Source organism: Heloderma suspectum, chromosome 4 (genome assembly GCF_057233095.1).
Source record: "Heloderma suspectum isolate Gila_16-S chromosome 4, 16-S_ref, whole genome shotgun sequence".
Classification (NCBI taxonomy): domain Eukaryota; kingdom Metazoa; phylum Chordata; class Lepidosauria; order Squamata; family Helodermatidae; genus Heloderma; species Heloderma suspectum.
In genome coordinates this window covers 176322352-176345557 of record NC_139461.1, presented here as the reverse complement: position 1 = coordinate 176345557, position 23206 = coordinate 176322352, and the positions used below count along the sequence as shown (strand labels likewise).

The 23206-nt window shown below is 46.0% G+C and overlaps 1 protein-coding gene across 1 annotated transcript in view; it reads right to left on the bottom strand.

Annotated features, from left to right (window-relative positions):
* Positions 1 to 605, bottom strand: part of PLA2G4A (phospholipase A2 group IVA) — a 143996-nt gene extending 143391 nt beyond the window's left edge. The window contains exon 1 of the mRNA XM_084851403.1: positions 489 to 605. The gene's annotated coding sequence lies outside the window, so the exon portion shown is untranslated. The remainder of the gene's footprint in view (positions 1 to 488) is intronic.
* Between the last annotated feature and the right edge of the window lie 22601 nt (positions 606 to 23206).

Sequence of the window (23206 nt, the reverse complement as noted above, 5' to 3'; positions counted from 1 at the left end):
GGAGAGGAGAAATACCAGCGCGCGCGTGCAACTTTTTCTCACGCCCTGCAAGTCAGGAGAAGTTGCACAAAGACATCCAAACGACGCAAGTATTAAAGACACGAGCGCCGCATTCGCCTTTCGATCGCAGCTGGCCATCCTACCCAAGCATTTCTTCTCCTTCTTTCTTGCACTTTTACAAATTGCCCGGCAACAGCGCGCACACAGAAGTCACAATCCGGCAAACTACGTCCGGATAACAGTTTGGTGTGTTTTTTTTTTTCGGCATTGCAAAACAAAGCCCTTTTCCCAAGTATAAGAGACAGGGCAAACTCCTCTCTTATTCCGCTGGCTCGCTCGCTCGCAACAGTCCCCAGATCGGATCCTCTCTGCCCCCATCCCCACCCGGGCTCCCCTGTTCTCGCTAGCCCACCCCGAGATCCCGCTGTCTCAACAGACCTAAAGCCTTGGCATCCCTCCGCTTAAAGTTGCGTGTACGGCTGGCTTACGGTTTTCAGAGCTGTGCGTTAGATCCGCCTGGAGATGCGCATCCCACGATCTTCGCTTTCTGAACTGGATTGTTCCTGGGGTCTCGCCTGCCAGCCTTCTCCTCCACCCGCCGGACTGGCCTGGCAGAGTTTGCCGCGGTAATTGGAGGCGAATGGGCGGAGCCGGGGGCAGCCGCTCCAGCGTTTTAAGGTGGCGCTGCGAGTTGACGCCGAGCCGATTTCGCTCGCGTGAAATGACGGACAAGAACTGGCGAAGGCAAGCCCTGTAGAAGGAAGCCCATTCAACACGCGGGAAATGACTGTGTCATAATTGCAGCTGAGCAATTGCCTGCTCTCGCCCGCCCCCCCTTTAATTGCTCGAACAATTAACGGTCCGCGCTTTTCTTTTTGTCTTTTCTTCTTCTCAGCCCCACCTTGTGCAACGGGATCAACCTCGCAGGTAAGTGGGCCTGTGCGGCTAACCAGAGGCGGGGTGTTTCCATCGGGAAAACAGCCCCGAGGGGAAAGGATTTTTTCCCGTGCCCCAAACCAGCGCTCCGTGGAATCACTCCCCACCCGCCACCTATTCACTGATCTCCCCCATCAGTGCCGAAGCGGGGCCCTTCCGGATTTATTTATTTATTTGTTTATTGAAAACATTTGTTGTTGTTGTTCAGTCGTTCAGTCGTGTCCGACTCTTCGTGACCCCATGGACCATAGCACGCCAGGCCTTCCTGTCCTGCGCTCTCTCCTGGAGCGTGCTCAAGTTCATATTCATTGCATCGGTGATGCTATCTAGACATCTCATCCTCTGCCGTCCCCTTCTCCTTTTGCCTTCAATCTTTCCCAGCATCAGGGTCTTTTTCTGGGAGTTTTCTCTTCGCATTAGGTGGCCAAAATATTTCAGCTTCAGCTTCAGTATCTGTCCTTCCAATGAGCACTCAGGGTTGATTTCCTTTAGGATGGACTGATTTGACCTCCTTGCAGTCCAGGGGACTCGTAAGAGTCTTCTCCAGCACCACAGTTCGAAAGCATCAATTCTTCGGCGCTCAGCCTTCCTTATAGTCCAGCTCTCACAGCCATACGTTGCTAATGGGAAAACCATAGCTTTGATTAGACGGACCTTTGTCAGCAAGGTGATGTCTCTGCTTCTTACTATGCTGTCTAGGTTTGCCATGGCTTTCCTCCCAAGGAGCAAGCGTCTTTTAATTTCATGGCTACAGTCACTGTCTGCGGTGATCTTGGAGCCCAAGAAAGTAAAATCTGTCACTGCTTCCATTTCTTCCCCTTCTACATGCCAGGAAGTCATGGGGCCAGATGCCATTATCTTAGTTTTTTTTATGTTGAGTTTCAAACCAGCTTTTGCACTCTCCTCTTTCACCCTCAACAAGAGGCTCTTGAGATCCTCTTCGCTTTCTGCCATTAGGGTGGTATCGTCTGCATATCGGAGAATTATCATATCTGTTGATAATTCTCCCGGCAATCTTAATTCCGACCTGTGATTCATCCAACCCGGCGTTTCTCATGATGTACTCTGCATATAAGTTAAATAAGCAGGGTGACAATATGCAACCTTGTCGTACTCCTTTCCCAGAAAACATTTGTAGCCCTCCCTATATCATTAAGATCTCAGGGCTACATACAGATAGAATCAGTTGCTCTGCTCAGTGGTGCAGCCCTGTGCGCACCGGCTTGAGAAGTCCACGCGACTCTGTTGGGGTGACTTTGGAAGGGACGATGGCGATGGGTAGGCTCAGGCTCAGCGGATGCGATCTTACAAGAGGCGCTTTGCGGAGGAAGGCGCTTCTTTGACATTGATGGGACGTGGGTCGGGCTGTGCATAGAGACCATGGGCTTTAGAACAAGGACACGGAGATGTGCCTTAAACAACAGTAGTTCAAAGGTGCAGGGGAGAAAATTTGTGGTGGTTCCATTTCTCCCCACCAAGAATGCTTCGTTTCTTGGAGTGGGATTTGCATAGTTTCATTTCATTTATTATATTTCTATACCGCTCCATAGCCGAAGCTCGCTGGGCAGTTCACAAAAATTAAAAACACACTATATAAAATATAAAACCATTCACGTAATAACATAGAAAGGATAACACACACAACAACATGTATCTAAAACAATCAGCCAGAGACCATCAAGAGACTCATTATTCGCTGCCAAATGCCTGAGAGAAGAGGGCAGTTTTAACCTAGCACAGAGAAGTTGACAATGTTGACACTAGGCAGGCCTCTTCAGGGAGATTATTCCACAAATGCCACCACCAAGAAGGCCCTCTCTCTTGTTGCTGCCCTCTGAGCTTCCCTCAGAGGAGGCTCCCGGAGGTCTGCCTTAGTTAGATGCAGAGCATAGTTTATGGGTCAGTTCATGCCAGGAGAGGTGTTCCATTGTGAGCAATCCTGTTGGAGGCATTCCATAAGTAACCGCTGCCTTCCATCATCCCTAGAGAGGTTCTCCTGGTGCCTATGTTGTACTCTTTCCAGCGCCAGTTGAAGAGCTTTTTATTTTCCCAGGCATTTTTAGCATTTTAACATTCCAGGTTTTTTACCTCTTCTGTCTTAAATCTGCTATTGCGTTTTAAATATCTGCACTGCTGCTAGTTTTACTCTGGTTGTATTTTTATTCAGTAGTTTTAATCTATTATATTTTATATTGTATTTTCTCTTGTATTTCTGTGGTTTTAATTTTGTGAACCATCCAGAGAGCTTTGGCTATTGGGCGGTGTAAAAATTAAATAAATAAATAAATAAATAAATAAATTACTAGGGTGGAATGAGAGCTCTGCAAGAAAATAATGTAATCCCATTTCATGGGGATGAGAACGGGCATAGGCGATAACATAGCTCCAAAAATGGCCTGCCTGTTGCTGCTTGGCTGTTCTCTCCACCCCTCAACAAAGCAACGTGTCTCGCGCATCAAAGTGTCTTCCAAGAGCATCATAACACTCCAAAGTACCTCTGGTCTGTAACTTCAGCCGTTTCAGCACTTATTTATCCCATTTATAGCCCATCTGTTCAGGGAAATTCATGTAACTATCTCATGTTCTTCTCACAGTTCAGTTCAGTTCAGTTTATTGCTTATTAACCTATCAGGCCATATGCATAGAGAAACATAATAAATTACCCCTCTTAAACAGAAAGTGACAGCAAAATAAGAAATATTTAGGAGGGTGATTATGACAAAGCTAATGAAAACATTTCATAGGGGGCTATTAACACATTTCACAAGGTCTAGACAATATGTATTAACCTATTATAATACAGCAGCAGGCTTCATCTTCTATACCAGTCAATAATTTTCGTTTCTCCCAAGCCCATTGGACAAACTTGGAGGCCCTGTAGGACAGATAGTAATCTGTACCAGCCAGTAATAATAAGGTTATACTTAGAGAAGATTTCCTTCTCACAACAACCCTGTGAGGTAGGCTAGATTGGGTTGATGATTTGTCCAGGTCCACCGTCTAACGGAAAAGCTGAGGTGGACATTAAATCTGATTCCCGAAAGCTAACTCCAACACTCCTGCCTTCAATTTTCATAATAATATGGTAGCCTCCTCTCTCTCCCTCCTCCACTCATCCCCACAAAATTGTCATTTGAGACAAGACTTGAGAAATCACATATCTTTAGTATCGGGGAAGAAGAAGAAAGGAAGGGGAACTAAAGAGAGGGGAATATGTTGATGGCTTTTAGATTAAAAATTCGAGAAGGAAGAGAGAGAATAATTGTTCAAACCAGCTTTCCCCAACCTGGTTCCTTCCAGATGTGTTCGACCAACGCTGTGTTCACACTACCCACTGTGTATTGGACAAGAAACTACAGTTTTAAGCAAACAAGATGGAGGCTTAAGTCAAGCGCTAAAAGAACTTACTGGGAGAGAAGTTCAGCAGTGCCAACAAGTTAGGAAGCTGGTGAATCAATCTCCATCCAAAAAAAGGTCAGACACTCCAGGGACGCTTCAGCAGCGCTCAGGCCAAGATCATAAGAACATCTGTAACATTACCTGTAATAGTAAAGTGGGTGATCCCATGCTGACCATTAGGGCAGGAAAAGGGGCCACCCCTAGGGGAGGGAGGGGGGGAGGGAGGGGGGAGGAACAGCTTGGTATGAAGAAAAAATACTTTGCATTAAGAAGAAAGGGGCAGAGGGAGATGACCAAATGAGGAGTGACCATGTTTACTGCCACCCAGGAGGCTGTTTGCAGGTCCTGGGGGCTATAAGCTTTTCAGGGATCTGCCCCTTTGAAGCAAAAAAAAAAATTGGAGGAAAAATGCTTCCTGTGATTTTAATTAATCCCCCAAGGGCTCTTTAAGCTTCAAAGGGGGAAGAGCCTCTCACACACGGGTGGGGAACCTCAGGGCCAAATCTGGCCCTCCTGGGATCCCACTCTGGCTGTCTGGAGTTCCCCAGACAACCATACTCCTTTTCATAGAATCATAGAATAGTAGGGTTTGAAGGGCCCTACAAGGCCTATAAGAGCCCTTTCCCCTGGCCATACCCCCTTTCCCCTCACCACTGATCATGTGGTGGTTTTCCAGCTTTTGCGCGTTACTCCCCCATTCTGAAAGGTTCAAATGCCTCTCTCATTACCGGCTTTAAGCTAAAATATAGCACTTTGGGCCCAGCTGCCACTGGAATGCGGCCCCCAAGAGCTTGCCCAAGCTGGAATCATAGAACCATGGAATAGTAGGGTTGGAAGGGGCCTATAAGACCAAGTCCAAGTCCCTGCTCATTGCAGGAATCCAAGTCAAAGCATCCCTGACAGAGGGCTGTTCAGCTTCATCTTGAATGCCTGCAGTGTGGGAGAGCCCACCACCTCCCTAGGGAATTGGTTCCAATGTAGTATTGCTCTGACAGTCAGGAAGTTTTTCCTGATGTTCAGCCGGAATCTGGCTTCCTGTAACTTGAGCCCATTGTTCCGTGTCCTGCACTCTGGAATGATCAAGAAGAAATCCTGGCCTTCCCCTCTGTGACAACCTTTCAAGTACTTGAAGAGCACTATCATATCTCCCCTCAGTCTTCTCTTCTCAAGGTTAAACATGCCCAGTTCTTTCCATCTCTCCTCACAGGGCTTTGTTTCCAGTCCCCTGATCATCTTCGTGGCCAGCATCCTTCTTAAAATGTGGTGCCCAGAACTGGACACAGTACTTATTGGCCCTCATCCAGCCCATTACTGAATCTAGGAGCTGATTCAGGACTTGCATAGCCTCTCCTGGTTCAGATGTCACAGGGAGATAGAGCTGCGTGTCATCAGCATACTGATGGTCATTAGGGGATTTAGCTCCAAATCCCCTAATGACCGGTCCCAGTGGCTTCATATAGATGTTAAACAACATTGGGGACAGGATGGTACCCTGCAGCACCCCGTAGCTCAATTGCCAAGGGGCCGAGGAATAGTCACCCAATGTTACTGTTTGAAATCGGCCCCGTAGGTAGGACCGGAACCACTGTAGCACAGTGCTTCCAATACCCATCCCACGGAGTCGATCCAAGAGGATACCATGGTCAATGGTATCAAAAGCCAATGAGAGATCGAGCAGAATTAACAGGGTTGCACTCCCCCTGTCCCTCTCTCGATGAAGGTCATCCATCAGGGTGACCAAGGCTGATTCAGTCCCGTAACCAGAATGAAATCCTTCTTGCTTGTAGAATTGTTGAGCCAGGTATCACCCATCTTGTAACTCTGCATTTGGTTTCTCTTTCCTAGGTGCAGAACTTGGCATTTATCCTTGTTAAATGTCATTCTGTTGTTTTCTGTCCAGTGCTCCAGCCTACCAAGATCAATTTGAATTTTGTTTCGGTCTTCCAGGGTATTAGCTATCCCGCCCAATTTTGTGTCATCTGCAGATTTGATAAACATTCCCTACACCTCCTCCTCCAAGTTATTAATAAAAATGTTGAAGAGCACCGGGCCCAGGACAGAGCCCTGCGGTACCCCGCTCGTTACCTCTCCCCAGTTTGAGAAGATCCCATTGAGAAGCACTCCTTGAGTCCGATTCTGTAGCCAACTGTGGATCCACCTGAGAGTTGTTTCATCTAGCCCACTTTGAGCTAGTTTGCTCACCAGGATATCATGGGGCACTTTGTTGAAAGCTTCGCTGAAGTTGAGGTATATGATTCCACAGCATTCCCACAGTCCACAAGGGAGGTTACCTGATCCAAAAATGAGATCAAGTTCATCTGGCAGGATTTGTTCTTGACAAATCCATGTTGGCTTTGAGTAATTACTACATTGTTTTCAAGGTGCTTCCAGATGGATTGCTTTATCATCTGCTCCAGAAGTTTCCCAGGGATTGATGTCAGACTAACTGGTCTGTAGTTCCCAGGTTCCTCCTTTCTGTCCTTTTTGACGATAGGGACAACATTAGCCCTCCTCCAGTCATCTGGCACTTCCCCCGTCCTCCATGATTGCTCAAAAATAATAGACAGTGGTTCCGAGAGTTCTTCTGCCAGTTTCCTTATTACTCTAGGATGCAGTTCATCTGGCTCTGCTGATTTGAACTCATCAAAAGTAATTGGGTGTTCCTTGACCATATGCCTATCAATCTCAAGCTGCAATCCTGCCCCTTCAGCCTGTACTTCGCCTTTGCCGGGGGGGGGGGGGGTCATAGACTCTCTTTCTGGAGAAGACTGAGCCAAAGCAGGAATTGAGCATTTCTGCCTTTTGCTTGTCATCTGTTATTTTGCCATCCTCATTTAATAGTTGAACCACCATTTCTTTCCTGTCTTTTACTATGCACGTATCTGAAGAAAGCCTTTTTGTTGCTTTTAGCATCCCTCGCTAACCTCAGCTTGTTCTCACCTTTAGCCTTCCTGATACCATCCCTGCAATTCTGTGCTACCTCCTGCCTGTCCTCTTCCTTTGTAGCTTCACCTTCCTTCCACTTCCTTTACGTGTCCTTTTTTTGTTTTCAGGTCATCCCTAAGCTTTTTGTGAAGCCACACTGACTTCTTCTGTTGTCTTCCGCCTTTTCTTCTTGTTGCAATTGTTTGTAATTGTGCCTTTAGAATTTCTTTTTTTTAAAAAAAAAAACTCCCACCCCTCTTGGACTCCTTTTCTCAGTAGAGTCACTTGTCATGGGAATGCGGCCCTCTAGTGGAGCACTGCATCAAAATGGTGCAGCACTGTATGTTTTCCACACAATTTAACATCCCACAGCATTTTGTTGTGGGTCCCCACCACCACCACCACCCCTTACATGTTGGTATAGACTTACACATGCATCCCCTGCCTGCACCATGCACTGTGAGCTCAAATGGGTGAGAGCAGGCTAGGAGGGGGTCTCTACCACCAATAATAGAAACACCCCACCCTTGTAGGAAAATGTTAAGGGGGGTCAAAATGGACCATCCTCCTCCCACCCATCCCAGGAAAACATCTCTGGCAGGGGAGGGGGGAGGGGGGCAAACACATTTCTTTTTGCAGCTGGGGAATAGATGTTAGTCATCACTAGAAATAGAGGGGGGTCACATCATTGCATAGGCTGACAGAAGCAAGCTCTGTGTGTGGGGGGGATTTTGGCCCCCTACCTGCACCACTGATCTCGACCCACTGTATTCCAGGTAGTAACAAATGGCAGACGTGCTTCTCCCTTTCCCTGTAACAGCAACGTCTTTTTCTGCCTACCAGCTTTTTTTGTTTGTTTTAAGATAAAACCTGAGGAAGAGTTCATCATGTGTCCGATTTTTGTAGGAAGGAGGATGGCTGAGTGGTGGGGAAAGAATGAGCAAACAGTGGGCAAAGGTGACAGGTACCACTGGCAGGGAATTTTGAAATCTGTCCCCCCAGAAGTCAGATTGCCTTTTGGCAACCTTTTGTATTGGACAGACCAACTGCAGGCTGCAGTCAACACACCGACAAGGGAGAAAGCCTAAGTGAATACAGTGGAACTTACTTATGAGTAAACATGCATAGGATTGCACAGCCCGTCTTCACGGAGTGTCCTGAACAATAGTGCAGCTAGGTCATTTTAGGCTCTCGACTTAATAATCTCCGGGGGTTGGGGGGGCTTTAGACAGCAATGTGTATTTCTTCAGTTGCAAAGCATGCAACTAACATTTCTGTTCTCTCTCCCACCCCTCACACAATGCCTCAGCTGCCCTTCCATGCTTTACAACTTATTCTACACTCAGTGATACATTATAGGAATCCAATGAAAATTAAAACTGTGTGCCAAGCCTGATTAAAAATAAATATTCTGAGCATGTGCACTTTCCCATTTTAAACCCATTTTAAATCATAGCATTATCATGAATACAGGGGCCGATCTACATTGCGCCTGCCATCGCAATGAATTCAGTGTCCCGTCGGGTGTGAAGCTCCACAACTCCATTTGTGAAGCTCCACAACTTCGAAGCTTTGAAGATCTTGCCTCAATTAGAAAAAAAAACATCACGGAGAAGCCCCGATTCTGCGAGGATAATGCCTGAATTTTTAAAAAAAATCCGGAGTGGGGGATAGGAGGGGGTAAAACTTAATCTCATTTGAAGGGATAGAACAACCCCCTGCTCAGTGCAGGAAGCCTGATTCCCAGGCAGTCTCCCACCCAAGAACTGACCAGGACCAACCCTGCTTAGCTTCCAAGATCAGACAAGCATACGCACATCCATCCTTTTGCTTGTTGCTGAGAAAACAGGGGCTGCTGAGGAAGCTATGCGATCGGTAGCCGGAAGAAGACATGGGGCCGTCGAGAGCTGTGATTGGACAGGAGGGAAATACAAACACTGCCGCATACAGACAGGCGGGAGAGGGGACTACGACCGGATACGGTAGCCAAGGCGGAAAATCAGAGCACATTAAGGGGAAATACTGGGATATTCGGGTATTGAAAGCGGGAGCATGGAAGTGGGAAATTCCCGTTCCAGTTCAAGGCGGGTACTGCGTAGTGTGAAAGGCAGGCAGTGAAACTTCATTGGAAGTGAAAAAAGGCGGTAAGTGTAGATCCAGCCCAGGAATAAAGTGGAGTTTGCTTCTGCTGCCCTCATCGCCTGCGATTCTCTGAGTGGTCATGGGGGGGCGGGGGGATTTTGCCCCCCCACTCCACCACTGAGCCTGAACCACTGTATTCCAGGCAGGAAGGAGTGGCAGATGTGCTTCTACCATTCCCTTTAACAGACACATCTTTTTCTGCCTCCCAGCTGCTTTTTCTGTTTTTTGTTTGTTTGTTTGAAGTTCAAGCCTAAGGAAGAGTTTGTGTGTCTGACTTTGTACAGGAAGGAGAATGTCTGAGTGGTAGAGAGGGAATGAGCAAACTGTGGGAAAAGGACAGAGGTACCAATGGCAGGGAATTTTGAAGGTTGCTCACTACCACTTCATTCTGATGCTATAGCACAGAACTTGCCAATATTATCATGCCCAGCTGCCCCAGCAATGGCATACACATCAAGCCATTGACTGCATTTCTACACTACCAATATAAACATGTTTCAAGTCCATGTGACGCCCCTGGCTCCCAACCCTGGGTACTGTAATTCCATGAATGGCCCAGGAACCGCTAAGGAAATATTCTCAACATCTTCGCTAAATGACAACTGTCAGGATGTTGGGGTAGAAACAATGATCATTTGCAGCCAATACCTGTTTCTTCATACCAGTTCCAAGCCAACTGCAAGGGGGCTTACATTTGTTGTGTAAAATGTGCTCTAAAATAAGAGTCTTGCACCACTGCTGTTTCCAAGGCCAGATCTACACCTTGTGTCATCATTGCAATCCCATTATGGCAACACTATATCCCTCTTGCACATTTATACCTTGTAGAACACACAAGGACATTTGTTGTGGTATTTTGGATAATGTGGAATAAAAAGCAGGAAATAACACTACAAAAGCTATGTGTAATGTGCCCCAACATGTATCCGCGCGCTTAAATACCGCTATAAAGCAGTAGTATAGATCTAGCCCAAGTGAATAGTCCCCAGCCAAGAGGACTTGGCTTCTCCCACTTCGAGCAATGTTTCACCCTAGAGTATGTTTTTCTTTAAAAATAGCCTTTTTAATCTGTGTTGTGACAGCTTCTATTTAAACCAGGGGTGGGGAACCTCAGGCTGAGGGGCCAAATCCAGCCCCCGTGAGGTCACAGTCTGGCCTTCCAGGGTTCTAGCATCACAATTGGGCCTGGGCCAGAGCCCATCGGATCAGGGGCTCATAAGCCAGCAATACCTGATTTGAGACCTCTGAAGTCCATACACTTGGAGCCCACAGACCCCAGGAGCCAACCTCTTTCACACCAGAGATCCACATCCCCATGTTGGCCCATCACCGCAAGAAACGAGCCTGGGGGAATTTTCCAAGATGGTTGCCCCTTTAAGGACTTCCACTCCTCAAAGAAGGTGGAGCCTCGGTGAGGTAATCTGGCCACAGAGGCATAAAAGGCTTCAGTCCAGGCCTAGACTTTGTTAGAGAAAATTGCCACCTTGAGACTCTCTTGTCGAGGTCAGGACAGAAACAAATAATTTATCCTGGCCATTTCCAAAGTTTCTAGTTCTGCTGCTTGTCGTTCACTCAGTTTCACAGATTATGTCCTGTTCATTTGTTTATTTAATGTATTTATATACTGCCTTTCTGGGCAAAGAGCCCCCTCAAGCTGGTTTACAAATGTAAAACAAATAAGTAATAATGTACCAGCAATATATATAAAAAAAAAATTCTGCCAACCTAGCAGTTCGAAAGCAAGAAATTGCAAGTAGATAAATAGGTACCGCCTCGGCGGGAAAGGTGACAGCGTTCCGTGCACCTCGGTGTTCAGTCATGCCGGCCACATGACCACGGAAGCGTCTTCGGACAGCACTGGCTCTTCGGCTTAGAAACGGGGATGAGCACCGCACCCTAGAGTCGGACACGACTGGTTGGGGACACCTTTACCTTTTTAATATAAAAAATAAAACATTTAACAAGCAACAAAATAGCAGCAATTCATTAAAATGCTGGCTACAGTCCAGCAGTCAATCAGTTAACAGCAATTAGTTAAAATCTCATGACACTACCAGGGTTTTTGAACCCATTTAGAAGCAGCCAGTGAGGGAACCACATGCTCTTCCCAGGCTAGAGGGCTGCCACTGAAAAGCTTGTCTCCTTTACCCACCAACCTGGTGAAATGTACTGGTCTCCCAGCAATCTGAGTATAACAACACTGGGTGACTTTGCAGGGCTGATATAACCCACAGTATTCAAGTCACAGCATCACACACCCATGCCCTACACACACGAGTATAATCATGGTGGACTTTATTTGCTTTGCCAGGTTTTTTTTTAATGTTTCGAAACTTGGGGGAGGGGAGAGCAGATGCTCACCCCAATAATTTATTTTTCAGTTGTTCAGGCCAGTCTGGCAGCTTTAATGCTGACTTAAGCCACAAACCGGGAATTCCCATGCACTGCAAATATCAGCATAGCTGGCCCGAAGCCACCTCTGAAAGTGAGAGGTGGGTCAGGTTCATAGAGGGCTTCGGGCTCTTCTGATTTACGTCAGAGGTTGATCTTTGCCTCTTGCATTCCCAGGACTCAGGGGAGCAAAAACATAAAACCTTATTGCACATGCTTCCTCCCTTTCAACCACAGGTCAGCTAAAATAAAGGGATGGGATTACATTTATGGTTGCCATATTCCAGTTCCACACATCTGGCCAATCTACTTTGCATATTATGCAAAAAAATTGCAAATTATGTAAATTATGTGATGGGTTGAGCAGGAATCTGGAAATGATTAAGCAACCACATACACACCCCTGCTGATTTCTCACTCCAAATCACCCCCTTCAAAGTTGTTTTCTACCAAGAAAACAGATGGCTGGGTTTTCTTAGATAACTTTTGCATGTAATGTGTATTTGAACTACATGCAGAGTTTACTCAGAGACTAAGTAAAAATTAAGACAATTATATATTGTAAGAACTCTGAGACTGCAACCCAGCCCACACTTTCCTGAGAGTAAGCCCCCTTGCACACAGTGACTCTTTTCTAAGTGCCAAAACAGCCTTGGTGTTGGTATTTGCATATTCCAAATAACGTCCTCCCACATTTTTAAACACACCAGAAGAAGGACTTTTTACTCCACAGGTCCTTTCAAGAGATCTACTCTTACAATAGCCTTATTATCAATATTTTAAGTTTATTATTTGCTCAAAGTAGAAAGGCTAATTCAACTGATGCATCTTCACTACAGATTCTGAAGGACTTTGAAGATAGTAGGCTAATGTTGAAAAGCAGCAGGACTATTACGGGATGTTGGCTTTAGGTTCACAGGTTTAACCCTTCCTGTGTGGCCAAGCTAAGAGCCAGGGGCATTTTGCCGAGATTGTGGGGCATCCTGAGGTGGGGACATCCAACATCTAGTAGCTTCCCTCTCCTGCTTCCTTTCACTAGTTCCTTTGCCGCTTCTCCATGTTTGTTAGTTTCTTCGGGTTAGTTGGGGTCTTAGAAGAGCCACTGCTCCATTGTCCTCCATTTCAAGTTCTATTTTTGCAAATGCATTCTGCACCATGCAGGGCTTGGGGGCGCCTAATCATGGCTTCACCTGCCATCAGTCCCCCGTCAATGCCTAATGCATTTCCTTAGTGATGTTAGATAATGTGGCGCATCCCGTTATCAATGACACAGGGGGTGATTACTCCGTGGTGAAGTTGTGACCTGAAGCCTGTAGAAGCTAGGGTAACTCTGACATAACCCTCCCTCAGGTCCGTCTGCCTCCGCTTTGGAACAACTGTCCTCACTGTCCCACAAGCTTCAGCCCCTAAATTCACCAGGTAAAAGAGACCACCAATATGCCTGATTGGTGCCCTTTGCCCAACCAGAAGAAGTACCCAGGAAATATGAACACTATTGGTAACACAGAAAGATGAACAAGACATGGGACTGTATAATTTAAAAACAAACTACAGTGTATTTAATACAAGATATGTTATATCTTATAATTAATCACTCTGTTTTTGGTTTTACCCTGCCTACTCTACCCCTTCTAACTCTAAACCCTATCTAGATGTAGCTTCCTCAAACCCTAAGGCCCTGTCTGTATCTGTCGCGATTCCCTTGGTCCCCTCTTTCCTTAAGCACTCACAAACACACAAAAAGAGAGGCTTCAGTCTCATGCCTTTAATTCATTATTCACAGGTTCATTACAGATGCAAATCCTCGAAGACTCTCTGGCTACAAAAGAATGCCTCCAAGGGATTCAAATGGGATCACAGAAAGTTGCCCACAGTTTCAAAGGGCAGCTGTCTGGCTAGGCTAACTTAGGGAGGGAGGTCCCGCCCTCACACATTGCTAACCGGTTCGAACGTCTGAGCTCCGCCCTTAACGTTTTCCTCTTAGCTCTGTGCCACCACCTTGCATCTCTTAGGCCACAGTCCTCAAGCCCTTCCTCCTCCTGCTGTCTGCTTCTCACAGAGGCAGGTAAGGAGGAAGCTTTATGCCCGGCCATCTGGGAGTTGGTAACCTGAGAAGCACGCCTACCCATATCTGAACTGGCTTGTGAAAATGCCTCCCCCAATTCTGGCTGCTCCTCTTCTAAACCCAAGCTGCTAACTGTCTCCCTGCACTCAGAATCAATCCTGACAGTATCTATCCTGTCTCTTCCTGCCTTTTATAAACTCCCTCTCCTCACCCACACATACAAGCCCCACACACCTTTCCCTCACTCGCTACTAAACAGTTAACCCTAACTTACCTGGGTTCTATTTAACACAGCAAACACATATAAACATTAATATAGACTCCACATGGCACGCATTGTGATTTTGTCACAGTAACCAGTGACCTTTGTGAATTTCCAAGGGATTGTGAACAACCAAAAAGTGACGTCCTCTGTTTTCCTTTTCCTCTGAAACAGATAAGTATACCCATTCCAACTTTATTTCTCTTTTGTTCTCCTGATATCACCCAAAATCAAACTATTCTGCCCCTCATGTGCCAAGCCCTGTGCCACTGAAACTTGAGTTTTCCCCACAGTGCCCTCCCAACTCATTATTTGGCAAACCATAACTCCCCAATTACATGCTTTAAGCTTAAGTTTTGCCAGTGTTCCTGAGCGAATTTCCTGTCAGGAGCGCCCTAGCTGCCTCTTACAGTCCCCTCCAATAGCCAACTCAGGACACAGATGACGAGGATTCTTTCCAAGGCTTTATTCCTTTATTACTTAATGACTCTTACAGATACTAATCACTAGCAACTAAGCAAGGAACTGCACTGGGGTAGATAGCAGAGTTGCCTAAGCTCCAGGTAAGGCAGTTGGTCCCCGTTTGAAGGAGAAGCGCGGGAAGACTCTGAATTTATGGGCTAGGGAGAGATCCTCCCTCTTTCCCTTGGGTCCTCGGGACGCAACCATTGTTTGAGCGCCAAACGAGCGGTACGCCTCCTTTCTGCGCCCTCCATCTGTCGCCACTCCCTGCATCTGTGCCGAACATCCAGCAAGCCCCCCTCCATCGCTCTCTCGCTGCCAGGGTCACTATCTCTCTCAGGAATGCTGGCAGGAGGAATCTCTGCCAGCTGCTGTGCCTGTGAGAAATGAGCGCGCTCCTCTCCCACAGATTGCTGTTCTTTCTCAGAATCAGAACTGCTCTGGGCCTCTATGGGCTCAGTTTCCACCCTGACATTTCCTCACTAAATCTAGCACAGTGTGTAATCTGCCATGTGCACACCCCGCCTCTGTCCAAGATCCTGGTATTTCCATGTCAGTCAAGTAGGTGTGTGTTTTGTTGTTGTTATTGATTGATTGATTGATCTGATTTATTTGATTTATACCCTGCCTTTCCACCAAAAAAAAAAAAAAAATGGTGCTCAAGGCAGCTAGCAATAATAAAAAACCAAGATTAAAACAAACTTAAACAATAATAAAAACAAAAATAGATTAAACACACACACAATTAAAAACACGATAAAAACAGCTGCCAACCCAATAGAACCCACTTAAGCAACAGACCAGGTTACATGCTAAAGTCCTGCTTGAATAAAAATGTTTTTGCCTGCAAGCAGAAGGACAGCAGAGAGGAAGCCAATCTAGCCTCCCTTTTCAGGGAGTTCCAGAGCCAGAGAGCAGCCACCAAAAAGGCCCTGTCTCGCATTACTGCCAAACATGCCTCCAATGGCAGCGGGACCAAGAGAAGGGCCTCCCTGGAAGATCTTAACACTTTGGTAGTCTCATATGGGAGAGTACAGTCTTTCAATTAGCCTGGGTCCCAAGCCATATTGGGCTTTATAGGTCATAACCAGCACTTTGAATTGTGCCTCTGCTCAAGGGCACATGGTGACACTACCCCAGGATGCTGTTCTCTGCCACCTGCTCCCCAACAGAGTTCCTAAAGATCAGGGTGGGGAGAGCATTTTTCATTGTCTCCCTCCTTTCCTGCCCAAATAAGGACTGCAAGTGACTCATCCACAAATGGCCTGCTGTGTCAAAAAAACAAGATTTCTGTGACCTACAAAGTGACAGCAGATTGATCAAGAAAGGCAAGAGAGATGCAGGGAGTCTCCACACGGAGCTTTTATCCTGCTATTGAGATCGCTCCCTCATGGAAGTTTGCAGGCCCTTTAGATGACATTGTGAATGTCCAGGGCATCTCCCGCACTAAATGGCCTTTATTCCATTTTTAAATGATGAGAGATGAGGTATCAAATTACGCCACTTGGGTTGCTCTTGAGTTCCCTCCATGAAAAAACAAGATTTCTGTGATCTACAAAGTGACAGCAGATTGATCAAGAAAGGCAAGAGAGATGCAGGGAGTCTCCACACGGAGCTTTTATCCTGCTATTGAGATCGCTCCCTCATGGAAGTTTGCAGGCCCTTTAGATGACATTGTGAATGTCCAGGGCATCTCCCGCACTAAATGGCCTTTATTCCATTTTTAAATGATGAGAGATGAGGTATCAAATTACGCCACTTGGGTTGCTCTTGAGTTCCCTCCATGAAAAAAGAAAAGCCGCAAGAAAAGGAGGTGGACCAATGAAACAGATGGAAGACTCAGATGAGGGGATGGGGGAGGGGGAAAGGAAGTGTGTGTAAAGGGAGTCTGTTGTGATCCCGCATTCAGAACGGAAGCAGAAAGCCTCGTTTTAAATGCAGGGTTTTAGGCTGGTGTAGAGACGCTTTAGGTCAGAGACAGGAACTGGAGAAACAGAGCTCCGATATAAAATGCATCTTAAATGTCTGACTGGATTTGGGGGTCTCCCTGATGATGGCAGAGCTACTGAAGAAGGCAGAAGGGAGAGAGAAAGCACAATAGATTAGCTGCAGTTCAGAGCGACATGCACTGGCTAAGGTTACTGCATGGTGATGTCATAATCTTGTCAGGTAATAGGGAGCCATGTTCCGTCTCTCTCCAGGACTACAGTTTTCAGCTAACTTTTAAGTACGTTCTTGTGAAAATTAGCATAACTAGAACAAACATTTTTTTTGTATTTTTCTGTTCACAGGGTAACACACTGAATTCTAAAATTTAGAAGAAATCTCCATTGCATTAATGTTTGTAGCTTGGAAAAAAAATGACATGGTGTCACAGGGGCAGCTTCATTTTTGTAAAATTTTAAAATTATGTGTTAGTATTTAGCTTACAGGTACAGCAAACTTGCAAGTTCTTCATGTTTGAAAGCTACATAGGGATTGCATCGAGACATAACCATCCTTGGAGCAGACCCATTGAAATCAATGGGACTTAAGTTAGTCATGACTAACTTGTCCCACTGATTTCAATGGGTTGACTCCAAGCATAACTAAGTCTGGATGCAACCCCTAATTTCACATATTTGAAACTACCAAGAGTGCAATCCTACGCATGGCCAGCTGGGGAATGCTGGGAGTTGTAGGACTTTTCTCTGTCAAAGCGTGCATAGGATTGCATCCTCAAATGTTTAAATGTATTTATTTATTGTTAATATTTATACACCATCTTTTTAGCTATGAAGCCACCGAGGCAGTGTACAATTTAAAAATCATAAAACACAAACACATTAAAACGTTGTTACATGTTCATTTTACATGTAGCTTTTCACACAAATTTCATTAATCAAAGCTTGGGTTCGACTCCAACTTTCTATATCTTTATATATCTTAGTGCATATATTTATCACACAAGTAATATGAATAACCTTGTATGACCTTTTGCAGTCCCTTGGCACTTTATTGATTATAACACAGGTCATTAGTTTTCAACATTCTGTGTTTGGCTTTCCTGATGCTTGTATTACAGTTAAAGAGTAACAGCATACATATTTTGCTTCCTAAAAAGGTACAGTTTTAATTTAAATGACTGAAAGCATATTTTTTCCATAGCATGCCCCATTACCCAGATGGGACTCGCTTCTGACCAACCATGCCAAATGCAGCCCACCAGTCATACATTATAGCCTGTTGAATGCTTGGCAACACTTCCACACTCACATCTGTTTTTAGAGGCTCAGGTAAGCAACAAACCGCGTAGGTTAACTGAGCCTCTTGGTAGGGTGCATACGTGGTTGGTAGGCTGCCTTTGGCTTTGGGAGTTACAAATGGCACAAGCCTGTGCTAGATCATGATCAAGAGCGAGGGAGCAGGATTGTCAATTTTGGAGCATGCTAGTAAATATTTTTCTTTTCTTTCTTTTTCTGGGACAGTCACTAAGCGAGAGTTGGGGAAGCCCATTTTTCCCCCCTCCAGTTTCTCACCCATTAATCACTCCATCTAATAGTGAACTCAGGTGGTGGATGCCAACAGGATTGTAGCAAATACAGGGCCACTGAAAAACAAGAGGGAGATTTTAGCATGCTTGGGTGGAACTGCATGGTGTGCAGAAGTTAAAAAACCCTGGGGCTGTGCAGGGACCCCCTAATCTGGCTTGGGCAGATTTGGGGGGCCCCCAACCTACCTCGGCCCCGAACCCAAAGCAGGTTCCCCCTACACACACCCATCTCCTTACCTGGGCTGCCAGCACCGCCTTCTCCATTGCTCTGCCTTCTCCATTGCTCCACTTATGCTGCCACCCGCTGCTGCTGTCTTTGCCACCTCTGCCACTGCCTCCTGAGGCCTGGACATGCTGCAACTCTTCTTGCAGGGAGTTGCCATTTTTAAAATGGCAGCTTCCTGGAACTTCCAGAGGTTGCCATTTTAAAAATGGCGACTCCCTGCAGGAAGAGTCACCACATGTCCAGGCCTCCTCAGGAGGCAGTGTGGTGGTGACAGTGGCGCAGTGGCAGTAGCGAGGAGAAGGTGGATCAGGTAAGGACCTGGAAGCGCCAGGGGAGGCTGGGCCGGGGGCCAAAGCACACCAAGCCTCCGGGCCGCTTCGTGTCCCCTCCACTTCACCTTGGAGGGGGCACAAAGTGGCCCAAAGCAGCCTGCTGTGACTTGGGGTTCAGGCCTCGGGCCGAAGCACTGCATAGCCCTTAAAAAAAACCATATTTTTTAAAAGACCCTAAAGGGGCAACCCATTCCCCTCCCCCCAAAAAACAGTGCAATGGGGACTGAGCATGCTCAGTAGTCACGGATTCTAGAGTGGCAGTTGGAAAATAAAAGAAGTGCTCCTGTTAGGAGGGAGGAGGCACTGCAACATATTATTACAGGCCCTATTTGTTCTTTTTAAATTATTTTGTGCATGTATGCATTCACACATATTGGGCTCAGTGAGGGCTGGAAGTTATGTGCCCATGGTACTGCACATGCAAAATCTAAATTAGCTATAGTGCAGGGATGTGTGATGCTGGGAATCCCATTCCATTTGAGCCCAATCAGATTCCTCAGTGTTTCCATTCTGGTAAGCAGCAGTGGACTGTAATGGATTTTTTTTCCAATTCCAAAAATGTTTTGCATATTTTGGGGGAAGTGGGGAGTCCTGCCATTTGTGTGAATAGTAATTTTTTTTTTAATCCCCCCTCCAGTCTTTTGCAAGAGCACAGATTCAGCTGTGTGGTATGTGTAGTCTTGCCTTGTCCATTTCCCAGCTGTCAATGGGAGTACGGAAGTGGAGTAGGAAAAATATCAAGGAAATTGACAAGACGAGACTGCAGATAGGTTAATTTACACACAGTTGTGAAGGACTGGGGGGGCAGGGGAATAATAGTAAGGCAAAGGAGGAACCTATTTGTGCATTTCAGAAGCATCAAAAAAGAAAAGAAAAATGCAATCGAACTAAGTGCACTGAAGGGGGGGCACATAGTATTTCCCCCTTGGCAATGTAATCCTCTCACTATTAAGTGTTGTACTGACACTCGTCAATGTCCTGCTCCCTTTCAACACTTCCCCAAATTTCCACCAAGTCTAGAAAGGGGAGTTATTGACTCCCCCTCCCCTTTTCATGGTTCCTTCTTGGAGGAGTAACTGCTGTTGTGCAAATTTCCCCTCCATTTACTTTCCAGTCTTTAGATTTGTGCAAATTTCCCCTCCATTTACTTTCCAGCCTCTAAATTATTTTGTTCGCATTTTTTCTTCTTTGGTGCTTCTGAATTGTGCAAATGGATTCCTCCTTTGTCTTATTATTTTCTCCCCCGGTCCTTTGCAACAGTGCACAAATTAGCCTGTATGCAGTCTTGCCTTGTCAGTTTCCTTGTATGTTACCTACTCCACTTCCACCTCCTGCTGAAAACTGAAGCATACAAAGAAATTGACAAGGCAAGTCTACATATAAGATAGTTGAATCTGCAGAATGTAATAAAATAATCCGCACACTTTTGTACTTGAGAAAGACTGAAGGGGGGGAATACAACCCCATGTGCACAAATTTCAAGATCCACCTACCCACCCACCCCAAAATCCAATTTGCTCAAATTGCCAGCATTTAAAAAAACAGAATCCGCATATTGGATCGACTTGCTACAGTCGAATTCTCACCAGCAGGGAGAAATGGAATGAAATCCGCCAAGGGCAAACCAGAAAAATCCATCGAGTAGGAATTCTCATACATTCCTACTGTAGTGCCCCTCTGTCTTCTTTCAGCTAGGCCTCACAGTAGGGATGTACAAAAGTCACTTACCTTTTCACGGAATGTTTTGTGGTGGGGGGGGAGGCGCTCCGTCCATCCCCCTGGAATCCTCAACAGGGGGGAGGTGATCTGGTGTCCCCCCCCCCGAATCCTGCCTGGCCAGCTCTGTTCCACGGCAGCTCCGCAGAGCAGCCAGCCAGGGTCGTCCGCAGCCAGATTTCCGGCCGCGGATGGGCTGCTGCGGATGCAAATGGTGGCCGCTGTAGGGGCCACCATTTGCATCCAGCCAGGCTGCTGTGATAGGCTACGTAAGTATTTACGTAGCCTATCACAGCAAGCCAATAAAAAAAGGCGTACGCAAATGGCGGCGGCTACGGCAGCCGCCATTTGCGTTCCCTATTTTTCACTGTTTTAGCCTACGTAAATATTTATGTAGGCTAGAACAGCGGGGGAAAAAGGAATGCAAATAGCGCCCACTACACTATTTGCGTTCCCCTTTTTTTCACCGTAATAGCCTACGTAACTATTTACATAGACTAAACCAGCGAAAAATAGGGAACACAAATGGCGTCCTCCGTAGCCGCCACCATTTGCGTACACCGTTTTTTAAATTATTATTATTGGCTTGCCATGATAGGCGACGTAAATACTTACATAGCCTATCACGGCAAAGACCAAGATGCAAATAGTGGCTGCCGCAGCTGGTCAAAAGACCAGCCGCCAGAGCCACCGCCGTCCGGAACATGCGCCCCAGGTAAGCCTCATCCTGGGGGGAATCCGCGGGGGGGCGGGGGGGCAGGCCGTTCCGCCACAGATTTCGGGGGCACTGGCATTTGGCCTCACTGAAATCCATGGCGGAATTCTCCGCCATCCCTACCTCACAGTCCACACAAGTAGTGGTGAGGAGAAGCCTGGCCAGCTGGCTAACTCCTAGTCCTAGTCTTCTGTGGTGGGATGCTGACAAGCAGTGGTGGGTGACAGGAAGGAGGAGAATAGATGGTGTTACAGTCCAACCGGTGGAAAAGGGCCAGCTCTACCATTAGGCAGAGTTAGGTGGCTACCTCAGGCAACTGGGTGAGTTAGCTAATACTTTGGAAGACAGAAACAAAATTCAAAGTGATCTTGATAGGCTGGAACACTGGGCAGAAAGCAACAGAATGAAATTTAATAGGGATAAATGACAAGTTCTCCACCTAGGAAAAGGAAACCAAATGCAAAGTTACAAGATGGGGGATACATGGATCAACAACACTACAAGCGAGAAGGATCTTGGAATTGTTGTCGATCACAAGCTGAATATGAGCCAACAATGTGATGTGGCTGCAAAAAAGGCCAATGCTGTTTTGGGCTGCATTAATAGAAGTACAACTTCCAAATCCCATGAAGTACTAGTTCCCTTCTACTCAGCACTGGTTAGGCCTCATCTGGAGTACTGTGTCCAGTTCTGGGCACCACATTTTAAGAAGGATGCAGACAAACTGGAGAGGGTTCAGAGGAGGGCAACAAAGATGATCAGGAGACTGGAAACAAAGCCCTATGAGGAGAGACTGAAAGAACTGGGCATGTTTAGCTCTGAGAAGACTGAGGGGAGATATGATAGTGCTCTTCAAGTACTTGAAAGGTTGTCCCAGAGAGGAAGGCTAGGATCTCTTCTCGATCATCCCAGAGTGCAGGACATGGAATAATGGGCTCAAGTTACAGGAAGCCAGATTCCGGCTGAACATCAGGAGAAACTTCCTGACTGTTACAGCAATGCGACAATGGAACCAGTTACCTAGGGAGGTGGTGGGCTCTCCCACACTGGAGGCATTCAAGACGAGGCTGGACAGCCCTCTGTCAGGGATGCTCTGACTTAGATTCCTGCACTGAGCAGGGGGTTGGACTCAATGGCCTTGTAGGCCCCTTCCGACCCTACTATTCTATGATTCTATGAACTGATTTGGGGTGCATGAAATGGCAGTGAATTGTGGGGTTTTCTGCTTGAGGTACCAAAATAACTTGACCAGCCCTGGATACAATGCACCTTGATCGATGGGTGGCAGGGTGGGGGCCGAGGACCATTTGCTATTCCACCTCAGGCAGCAAATTATCTTGTCTTCCAAGGCTCTTTAGTCTAGACACATGGCCTATGACTGGGATGATGGCAGGAGCAGAATTGGTGCCAGCCCTACTCATCTGAGCCCATTGTCCATCTATCTGTCCACTTGGCCACCCACCTGGGAGGTCCGCAGATTGGTTGTTTTACTGTTATTTTATTAATTTTTCAATAATACAAATTACATACAAACATCCATAATAACAGAAACAAAAGAGAAGAGGGGGAAAAAAGAGGAAAACAAAACCACAAAAAAACCTCACATATACAGAAGATACTTCTTACTATCTGTTACATTAAATAATGGGTTAAATCAGGAATCATTGCCATTTAGGCTATATAATGGAAACATCAAATCTTAAAATCTATTCATGTTGTTTTTGCTACTTCTTTGATGACAGATCTGTCAATATGTCTTTCCAATAGTTGAACTGATGTTCTGGAGGGAGTTTTCTGTATTTATAAATAAAACAAAGGAAAACCAAGTTTCTTCAGAATTGTCCATGTGTCTTTCTCCTTTTCCATATTTTAATGTACTTGTCAGTTTTTCTAATAAAGCTGTTGCCAAACTATGTCTAACTAATTATGGTCTGTAAGACCATTGAAATTTTTCCATTGTTGAGCAATTTCCACAGATTGGTTGTGAGGAGGACAAGTGGCATGGTGGCTTCTGGCAGAAGGAGGATGGATACTGCATGGAGGATCAAAAACAGCCAGGTTGCATTTGTACAAGTTAATAGTTTATGTGTGTGTTTTACATAT